This window comes from Leptonychotes weddellii, chromosome 3 (assembly GCF_054177405.1).
Source record: "Leptonychotes weddellii isolate Sample4059 chromosome 3, ASM5417740v2, whole genome shotgun sequence".
Lineage (NCBI taxonomy): Eukaryota > Metazoa > Chordata > Mammalia > Carnivora > Phocidae > Leptonychotes > Leptonychotes weddellii.
Window position 1 is genome coordinate 123,567,262 of NC_138371.1, and position 11,581 is coordinate 123,578,842.

At 38.5% G+C, this 11,581-nt stretch overlaps 1 long non-coding RNA gene across 2 annotated transcripts in view; it reads right to left on the bottom strand.

Moving 5' to 3' along the window:
• Nucleotides 1-552: 552 nt before the first annotated feature.
• The window catches only part of LOC145720640 (uncharacterized), a 387,352-nt gene continuing 376,323 nt past the window's right edge, over nt 553-11,581 (bottom strand). For both annotated transcript variants that reach the window (XR_014143761.1, XR_014143762.1), the window contains exon 3: nt 553-778. This is a non-coding gene — a long non-coding RNA (uncharacterized LOC145720640). The remainder of the gene's footprint in view (nt 779-11,581) is intronic.

Sequence of the window (11,581 nt, forward strand, 5' to 3'; positions counted from 1 at the left end):
CACAGAATTTGTCTTCAACTTTTGTTCTGTGACTTTCCCATCTTCCCATGCCCACTATCAGCCACTCTCCAACCTACTTCATAAACCAAATATGTATATTCATACTCCTCGTACTTGCCACCTTTTAAAAATCTTTTATCACTGTCACATACTCAAAACTACTTCTAATAAAATTTATGGGTTTTCCCCCTAGGAAACATATATTTTTAACCCCAGAAATAAAGAGATGTATCCATTACATGGAATTTCACACATACACCGTATGAGGTAAAGGAAATTTTGAGATAATGGGAACTCAACCAATCTACCAAGAGGGAATACAGTTGTGTTTTTAAGATCAGCCCTCTTTTCAACTACATGGCTCCAAGCCTGAGTCCTAAATGGTTTTAGGCTATAGCAGATAGGAAGTAAAATGTGGTTAATTCAGAAGACTTACCCATATTTATCTCCGAGGACTCTTGTGGGAATTATCAAGTAGTCTTTTCATGCCCTTCTACTTGATTCCCCTCATCACTGGTGTTCATTGCCTGAGAACCCACATGAAGCAAGACTTACCTCTGCAGTCACAGTCTCACCGAGGAGGCTGGCATTCCTGGCAAGGATTCTGTCTTTACAAGCTGCCTGAGTGCCTTGAGGTGTCAATGTGGAATCACTAGCAGAACGTTCTCTAGGTTGGAGCTGCTGTTCCAGATAGAAGAGTGAAGAAAGACTCTCCTACTACAGGGGGCAGATTCTTGAGTGAACACCGTTGCTGCACTCTCATATCCAGAAGAATCCCCTGTAAGAACAATGCCTCATGAGAAGCTACGTTGATTTAGAGTATAGCTACTTCTCTATAGATGTCAGTCCTCAGTTCTTGGAATTGACTCAGCTGGGCTTGGCCAGGCAGGGCCATGATGAAGAACCACTCTCAGGAAGAAGATGCCAATAGATCTTCCTTTACATATTTGTCATCAGGAATATACTCTCATTCTCCTTTCACCTAAAAATCCTCATTCAAATTAACCCCTGGGAGCAGCAGCCCTGCTAGTTCCTATCCAAACACAGTTAAATCCCAGTTTAGAGATAAATCAGGACTTCTACTACATATATGAAGAAGTAAATTTAAGAAACAGAGCAGTAATAATAACAGCATTATCAATATAATAACAGCTAACATTTATTGAGAGCTAACCACATACCAACCACTGTGCTAAATGCTTTGTAAGCAATTTCTGATTTAACCACTATCAAGCACTATGCAAAAGATATTATTCTTTTTCACCATTTAAAAAAAAAGTAAAGTACAGAGAGTCAAATAACACATCCACATTCACAAATCTAGATATTTGCTGAGCCCAAATATAACCCCAAAGCTTAAGTTTACAATCACTGTCCTCTGCAGATAGTTACAAGGCACTGACCATGTTAGCATGCCCCGATTAAAGAATTTGAGCACTCATTTCATTAGAAGTGGTTAGACAAAATGTGTACAGCTTAGTTGACCCTTCAGATTTTGTACTATCTTAGATATGAAAAAAAAGACCCCATTAACCCGAAAGAATAAGGAATAATAAGTAATAAGAACTTCTACCAAGAGCAGAACGTCTTTCTGGGTAGGCATCAGTATCCACCCACTGTCTTTCACAGAATCTGAACATCCTTTAGGCTCAAAGTCTCTTGGACCCCCAGAAGACCCTAATACAAAGGACAGCTATGTAAAGAAAAACATTCTGTTTCTGAGGGCTACTAGGAGACAGAAGGACAAGAAAATAACAGGGAGGGACTGGATAACCAAGAGGGGGTGTGTTTGAAATAAACTTCATTATCTAGCCAAGGTAAGCCCTGATCCTGGATACATGTCAAGCACCTTATAGTACTCATTTGGACCATACCATATACAATACCTTCTTCCAATTCCCATGCTCTGTGACATCTGTTATGGGACACCCCCCACCTTTTTTCATGCTATCTTACTATCTCTCTTCCCACAACAACTCACTTAATTTCACAGTTTTGGTCAGCTTTGGCTGCACCAACAGCCAACTGCCAAAATCAATGGCTTATAAAACATATTTATTTCTTGTTCACAGTACATAAGGGTTGCAGAGTAGGACACATGATGATTAGCTACCATCTGGTCTGAGTTGTTCTCATAGTGGAGGACAGAAACAAAAGAAACAGCCATTCCATGCACAATTAATTAAAGCTTTGCTCAGATGTGGTATTTGGTATGCCTGCTAACAATCCATTGGCTTAAGCAAAGGAGCATACTTTACCCACTGTAGTCAGTTGGTGGGGGGCGTGATAAGGGTGAGGAGGAAATGAATAATTGGGAGCAAAGAAGATCTACACAAACTGGGTCGCTTCCCTACCCAGTCACAAAACTGTTGTCTGTCTGACCCTCTCAAAATGCTGTGTGCTCTAGATTTCTGTCCTTGCTGCCTTTTCTTAATCCCACTATACATTTTCCTTAAGTCAACCCATCCATATCCATGGTATCAGCTACCAATACTCTCACATCAGTATCTTTAGCACCACTTCTCTCCTTGATTTCAGGTACACATTTTCCCTATGTACTGAATACCTCTACCCAAATCCTTCCAGTAGCACAAACTCAAGTTAGGCAAAAAAACTTAATTTATTAATTTATCTTGATATTCCCTAAATTTGTGCTTTTCTTTCATGCTGTGATTTATCTATTATGACCCCCAGTCCTTCTGTATATTAATCACGAATACAAAGCCTTAACTCATCTTTCTCTTTCCCTGAATCCAAGCATCACCATAGCCTCTTTCAGTCTGCCCCACTCCTCACCCCTACTGTCCTGGTCCATGCCCTTGCTGTCCTCTCAGCAGTGAGCCACTGTAATAGGGCTTCTAACTGGTCTCCCCTTCCCCAGCTTCTCTCTTCTAACATTCCACACTATTCCTTGAATAGGACATGAGTGCTCTCATCTCAGGTCTCTGCACTTACTTACTGCTTCCTTGGTCTCCAAGGGTCTTCCTCCAATGTGCACATGGCTACTGCCCTCACTTCCCTCTAGTCTGTGATCAAATATTGTCTTATCACGATGTTTTCTCTGAATACCCCCAAATAAAATACAATACTCTCCCTACAACCTAGCACTTTTTTTTAAAATCCTGCTTCATTCTTATTAAATGTATCAATACCTAACATATTTTATTTATATATTCATTATAGATTTGCTATTTGTTAATTACCTGTTGTCTCCCTCCCTGAGGGCAGGGGATACGTCTGTTTTGTACTTCCTCTCTCTCCAGCCCTGAGAACAGTGCTGGGCATGTGAAATACTTGTTAAATGAACAAATAATAAATTCCTTTTCTGCTTATTAATCTTAGAGTAGATTCTGTTTTATTTAAACGTACAGAGTGATAAAGGCTGTTACTCTCCTAGAAGCTTCTATATCTTGGAAGCATAAGCTGCTGTGGCTTCCAGGCCTGTTTTTGTTTGACATCCTATTTGATCCTATGTCTGGGCTCATTTTATCAGATCTATTCCTAGGTGATCTGTCTAAAATGAGTGCCCTAAAATCTCTAAATAAGGGTGAGAAGCATTTTTCAATAATAGGCCCTTATAGATTCCTTTGGAAACATTCAATATTAAAGAGAAACACTTGTGAACTATGAACAAATAATAGTAATTGAAATCAAAGCTAAATAGTTGATTTGCAAAAGTGAAAGCTAAAATGTTGATCATCATGGTATGTGAACTTTAGATGATTTTTCAGAGAAAGCTGACTGATCTCTTGAGGAGGAAATGTTGGGGCACAAAAGTAAAAAGGCCAGTTTTGTAGAAAAATACTTGTAATGATCCCCTCCCATGCCCCTTTTTGTCTTTACTCCTGCCCCCTTTGTCTTTGAGTATCATCTGCTCTTGGCTCCCCACTCCAGAATCTGTATCTGGCTTCAGTCCTCCCTCTGACCTCTTTGGAAGTTATTATACCTTCCTCTAGAGATAAGCTTTACAATTGGTACCACTACCCACATGTGGCTACTTAAATTAAAATTAAACATAAATAAATTACAAATGCAGTTCTTCAGTTACACTAGTCACATCACAAGGGCTCAGGAGCCACATGTGGCTGGTGACTACAGTAGTGGACAATACAGAACCTTATAGAACATTTCCATCATCTTAGAAAGTTCTACTGGCCAGCACTTCTCCAGACCCTCAGGATCCCACTTCTAGAATCCCGTTGTTTTTTGTTTCTGTTTGTTTGTTTGTTTTTATTTAACAAGTCCACTCTTCAGCCTTTGCCTCAGGTTACAATTCCCACTGCAGTTCCAGCCCCTGGAACTGTAGCCCTGGGCTAGGTCAGCCCTTAGTCATAATAGGGTAACAATTAGATAATGGCAAATCTGCTTTCAGATCTTCGTTTACATTAAAGGTGGTAATTGCACCCTTAATACTGCAGTTTGCTGGAGAAGAGCGAGCTGTACTGATCAGAGGAGAACCTGCTGTGTAGGAGAAAGGGCAAAACAAGAGGAAACAGGAGTTCAGTGGAGAACCCCAGGGAAACTACCACAGGTAATTCAAACCTCAGGGAAGTAGAGAGACCACTAAAGAAAACAGGCAGGACCATGGATGGAATAGTTTGCTTCCTTGTCAACACTCAGGAGTAATGAGAATCTGACTTAGGAGAGTCAGAGGTTTTGCTGACACTTGGACTGTGCAGAGTCCACTATATGTGCTATGCCAGCAAGTCCCCTTCTTTATGAAGGTAGTTTTATAACAGGGGGGAAAAGAGTAACTGAAGATGGGGCCACTCCTTGGACAAAGGCTTGGAGAGCAGGTTTAAATGGGTTCATGCTCCTAACCAAGTCACAAAAGGGAAGAACATGGCCAGTATATAACAAGACAACTCCTTCCAGGCCTAGAGAGAGAGCTACTGGATCGTGTTTGGAATTCCTGCTTAGAATTCCTGAACGCTTTTACACTGTTGGTGGGAATGCAAGCTGACGCAGCCACTCTGGAAAACAGCATGGAGGTTCCTCAAAAGTTAAAAATAGAGCTACCATACAACCCACCAACTGCACTAGTAGGTATATTGTACTGTGTACAAATATAGTGATCCGAAGGGGCACGTGCACCCCGATGTTTATAGCAGCAATGTCCACAATAGCCTAACTATGGAAAGGGCCCAGATGTCCATCGACAGAGGAATGGATAAAGATGGTGTGTGTGTGTGTGTGTGTGTGTGTGTGTACGTACGTATACACACACACACATACATACAATGGAATACTACTCAGCCACCAAAATATGAAATCTTGCCATTTGCAAAGACATGGATGGAACTAGAGGGTATTATGCTAAGCGAAATAAGTCATCCAGAGAAAGACAACTATATATGATCTCACTCATATGTGGACTTGAAGAAACAAAACAGAGGAACATGGAGGAAAGGAGGGAAAAACAAAACAAGACATAATCAAAGAGGAAGACAAATCATAAGAAACTCTTAACCATAGAAAACAAACTGAGGGTTGCTGGAGGGGAGGGGGATGGAAGGATGGGGTAACAGGGTGATGGGCATTAAGGAGGGCACATGACACAATGAGCACTGGGTGTTATACACAACTGATGAATCACTGAACTCTACCTCTGAAACTAATAATAGATTATATGTTAATTAATTGAATTTAAATTTTAAAAAAAGGAAAAAATAAAGTGAGTCTGTGTAGACAGCAAAAACAGAACAAAACAAAACGAAAAAACCCCAAAACCTAAGATGCTCAGGAGCGAGGCTGAGAGAATGTAGATTATTCCTTCTTCCAGAGAAATGCTGACTGTGGGTTCCAAGTGGTACAGGGAGCTGCACCCTGGAATGCACTCCATGACACTCAGTATTCACCTGTGAGGGAGCCCTTGCTTGCCAGGGCTCCGGGATGGAACTGAGGTGTCCATGGGTGGGGTAGGGGGGATTTATTTATTCATCAAGAAACAAGGTCTTAAGTAAATGAATTGGGTTTTAATTATAGAATGTCAGGCATCATGAAGGTTATGGAGGGGATGCCTTAGTGATTCTCACTCCCTGAAATCACACCACAAAGTCTACTTCTATGTTCTCAACTACCCACTTGGCTCACAACCCCCTCCACACTCCCCACCCTGCCCCAGGGAGAGAGCTAAGCAATTGTGTTGACTGTGAAATCATTCTACTCGTGGACATTCTAAAAAAGCAAGTTGACAGAGTCTATAAATGCTCCAGTATGCTTTCAATTCAAACAAGTTTCAAAAAAGTTAAGTTTTTATATCATTTCCAGCATCAAATCAGTAGATTAAGTGCTACAAAAGGAATTCAAACTATTAAAAAACTTGTAGCTAAGTCTTTGTATAAAATAAATTAGAAATTTATTTCAACATAATGTACAAGCCATTCTTGCTCTGGGCTGATATCTCTAATCTGCAGAATTTCTTTTTGAGACATAGGGATACAAAGGCAGAAGAATAAAAAAGAAAAACAAAACAAAACAAAACAGCCCTTAAAATCTTCAATGCTCTGGAAAGCTAAGTTCCCTCACTTCAGAAACCTGGCAAGAAAGTATTGATTTTCTCAGAAACAAGCAAGGATCAGCTAATTCCTTGAGGCAATTAATGGTTTTGTTATTTAACATAACAGTTGTTATTCAACAATTGTTTAACATTGAAAGGCTTATCATGCATTTGTTGTGAAGAACCCTTCCCAGGGGGAGAGCACTGGATCAAGCCCAAAACACAGAAGGGAGGTGGAAATGTTAGCATGAGCTGAAGACATGTCTGGACTGGTTTGTGTGGATGAGGTTAAGGTATTATCATTTCAACCCCTGTCCTTATCTGCTTTCAGGGTGGACCCCCTGTGCTTTGAGGAACCTTTTGAGTGAAAATGCACCGCATAAATCTACCATTAATGAAGCATTTACTAAGAAAACTAGTTTAACGGTGCTTCTTTCATGAACTGCATGATTTTATAAATACTTTACAGCAATTTTGAGGGGCAGGTATTAATACTCCACATTTTCAGATGCAGAGAATTTAGGTAACTTGTCCACACTTGCACAGTGTTATGGAGTGGAGGTAAAGTCAAACCCAAGTTTTTAATTCTAAGTCCACATTATTTCATGGGAACTAGAATTGTCCTCATTGTAAACAACATATGGGAACATATTCCTTAACTACAAATCTTTTCTGAATTCTGATTTCCAAAACATTTTACTCAGAAGAGCTCTATAGTTAAAGAACATGTTTCTATATATTTGCTTATAATGTGAACTTTTCCCAGAAATTACATAAAGAGACAAAGGAAGAATCAAATAGAATATTATACTGAACTGGATGGCAGGGACATGCTGCATTCCTGCCCGTCCCCTGCCAAGTTGCATCCAAAAGTCACAAGAATTCCTACTTAGGTTTGTAGACCTTCTGGAAGCTTAGGAATTCAACTGAAGAGGAACCTGAACATTTCTTTCCATAAAGGCATAAAAGGAAGTGAATGAAGTGAGATCGCAAATTTCAGGACCTGCAAGCATTAAGATGTGACACACTGTATTTACGAGTGTGCTTTTTGTTGATTAAAATGTACAGGGGGGAAAAAAAAAAGATGTGCTGCTCAATACTTAGAATTGCAAGAGTTCCTTTCAGGCAGACATTCTGAGAGCTATGCTGAGCCATTAGTGACATATGAGAAGAAAATGAGACATTATGCAATCTTACATTGCCAAAATGAGACCACTATATTACTTTCAGCAAGAGAACGGTTGCAAGAGCTCACATCAATTGCCTACCATTCAGCAAGTTTCCTGGGAATATCTCACAGGACTCCTGAGAAAACAGTGGGAAATACATCGTGATGTGGTGAACCATTCTCATGACTCAATAACTTTTTATCCTTTCCTCAAGCCAAATAGTTCAAAAGATTGCTTGCTATTATTCTTAGCTGCTGGGATGTAGCTTCCTGTTCTGTGTTTTCATCACAGGTGGTGATTGCCGAGAGGAAAAGTTGTTCAAGAAAATAACTTGTCACAAGCTAATGCATGACTCAAGCGTGGAAAGTTAGCTGAAGTTAAATTCTGAAAACAGAAAGTCTTCCCTTGGGAAAGGCTCAGATGTGCCGAGAGGTGACCCAATATTATCTGAATGTCTACTGTCTGTCAGGCACTTCATAAATACCATTTGATTTAACATCACAACCACCATGGCAGATCCTTTTATCTTCCCTTTTTATGTGAGAAAGGTAAGTTCAAACTTCTAAAAAATTGCTAAGATCACACAGCCAGTGAGTAGTAGAAATGATTGTTTTTTTTTAATCTTTAAATTTTTATTGAGGTATACATTCAAATAGTAATGTGCACAAACTACACTAATCTTAAATTTGCAGCTAATGAAAAGTTACATGTATCTATGCCCATGTAACCACTATCTAACTGAGGATATAGGAAGTTGTCACACTGCAGGAAGTTCCTTCTTGCCTTCTTCCATTCAATATGCAACCCAGAAGTGACCTCTATCCTGACTTCTATAAACATGGATTAATTATGCTTGTCCTTAAACTTCATACAAATGTAGCATGACCTGGTCATGTGATTCACTTCCGCCAATGGGATATTAGCAAGTATGACATAAGCTAAAGTTTGATAAACACTTGCACACTGGGGCCTGTTCTTTTGGGACACTCACTCTGAGAGACCTGATCCACATATAAAGATGTCTGGCTAGGCTGCTAGAGAGACTACACGGAGAGGTAGAAGGGAGGTGGGAACATTAGCATGGACTGCTCAGCTGGGTTCTGGCTCTTTCAGCCATCTCCACTGAAGTGCCAGACCTGTGAGTGAAGACGCCACACTGGAAGTTCCAATTCCAGTAAAAGCAACATGGAGCAGAATTGCCCAATGGAGTCTAGTCCAGATGAAGAATTGGGAAAAATATTATTGTTATTGTTCAGGTCACTACGTTTTGGGGTGGTTTATTTCATAACTATAGGTGATTCTAACAGGTAAGTATATACTACTAACTCTTTTTGGATTTGATAATCTCCCTGAGGAATGATGATACTGAGCACCATTTCAGATGTTTATTGTCTATGCAGATAATCATGAAATTTTATTTTACTCCATTTTATCACTTAACTTTCTCATTAGATCTTTTATCTTTTTCTGTTGTGATTATAAATCCATTACTTTAGTCTACCACAAGTTCCTTTACTTCTTCCCAAACATTCCAAAAACCTTAAACAGTTTAATTCCATGTAGTCCTTCAACACTTTGTGCTATGACTTCCATTTTTACATGTTATAAGCTCCATACTACATTGCTGTTATTTTTGCTTTAAATAGCCATTATTCTTTTGTATTTTCCTATATATTTACTCTTTCCAGGGCTCTTCAGTTCTTCCTCCAGTTTTGTACTTCCACCCGGGCTCATTAACCTTCAGCCTAAAGAAGTCAAATTCTTTATAGGGTAGGTCTGGGAGCAGTGAATTCACTGAGATTTTGTTTGAAAAACTTCTTAAATTTCACCATTTATTTATTTTTGACAATGGAAGTCATTTATTTAAGGTCACCCTGGATCACATTAACTCAAAGATTAGGATTTACATTTCTTAATATTCACCTTAAATTTTTACAATTAGCTTTCCTTCATTTATTTTTCAGGAGGGAATGATGCCCAGTGCCATTTTTTCCTACTCCATAAAAAATACTTTTTATATTATTTTTTTAGTGTTTCAAATTTCAAAATTTATATACAATAAAATTCCACTTTGTGGTGTATAGTTCTATGGTTTGTGACTCAACTGCATAGAATTCGGTAGCCATAATACAATCATGATACAGAACAGTTTCATTATTCCCCAAAATTCTTTCATCCTGCCCCAATTTCTGAAGACCACTGATGAGTTCTCAGTCCCTAGTTTAGCCTTTTTTAAGAGTGCCATATAATTGAAGGATACAGTATATAACCTTTTTTGAACCTTTAAAATTTTTTCTAGTTTTATTGAGAAATAATTGACATACATCACCTTGTAAGTTTAATGATAATTAGATTTGTATGTTATGAAATCATTGTAACAAATTCAGCTAACATATATATTCTCATATAGATACAATATAAAGAAGAAAAATTTCTCCTTGTGATGAGAAGTCTTAGAATCTACTCTTAACAACTTTCCTAAAAATCATACAGCAGTGATAGCTATTATGTTGTATATCATATCCCTAATACTTACTTATCTTATAACTGGAAATTTGTACCTTTTATCACCCTCCTCAAATTCCCCCTCCCTCACTCTTCATCTCTGGTAAGCACATGTCTGATCTCTTTTTCTATGAGTTTGTTTTGTTTTGGGGTTTCTATTTGTTTTTAGATTCTACATATAAAAGCAATCATACAGTATTCCTCTGATTTATTTCACTTATCATAATGCTATATATACTTATGACATCAAAACTTTATCCATTCATCAGTTGATGGACTCAGGTTGTTTCCACGTCTTGGCTATGTAAATAATGCCATTATGAACATGGGGGCATAGACAATTATATGGTCACAATTATATGGCCAATCTTCAACAAAGGAGGCAAGAACATGCAATGGGAAAAAGAAAGTCTCTTCAACAAATGGTGCTGGGAAAACTGGACAGCTAAATGCAAAAGAATAAAACTGGACCACTGTTTTATAACCTACACAGAAATAAAGTCAATATGGATTAAAGACCTAAATGGGAGACCTGAAATCATAAAACTCATAGAAGAGAAAATAGGCAGTAATTTCTCTGACATTGGTTGTTATAATCTTTTCTAGATAGGTCTCCTGAGGCAAAGAAAACAAAAGCAAAAATGAACTATTGGGACTGCATCCAAATAAAAAGTTCTGCACAGCATAGGAAACAACCAACAAAACTAAAAGACAACCCACTGAATGGGAGAGGATATTTGCAAAATGACAAAGCCAGTGAAGGGTTAGTGTCTAAAATATATAAAGAACTTATAAAACTCAATACCCCAAAACAAATTATCCAGTTAAAAAATGGGCAGAAGACATGAACAGATATTTCTTCAAAAGCGACATACAGATGGCCAACAGATACATAAAAAGAGGCTCATCCATTGGACATTCTTTCCTGCTTTGTCAAAGATTAGTTGGCCATAGAGTTGAGGGTCCATTTCTGGGCTCTCTATTCTGTTCCATTGATCTATGTGTCTGTTTTTGTGCCAGTTCAACAAATGGTGTTGGGAAAATTGGACAGCCACATGCAGAAGAATGAAACTGGACCATTTCCTTACACCACACACAAAAATAGACTCAAAATGGTTAAAAGATCTAAATGTGAGACAGGAGTCCATCAGAATCCTAAAGGAGAACACAGGCAGCAACCTCTTCGACCTTAGCCACAGTAACTTCTTCCTAGAAACATTGCCAAAGGCAAGGGAAGCAAGGGCAAAGATGAACTATTGGGACTTCATCAAGATAAAAAGCTTTTGCATAGCAAAAGAAACAGTCAACAAAACCAAAAGACAACTGACAGAATGCGAGAAGATATTTGCAAATGACATATCAGATAAAGGGCTAGTATCCAAAAACTATAAAGAACTTATTAAACTCA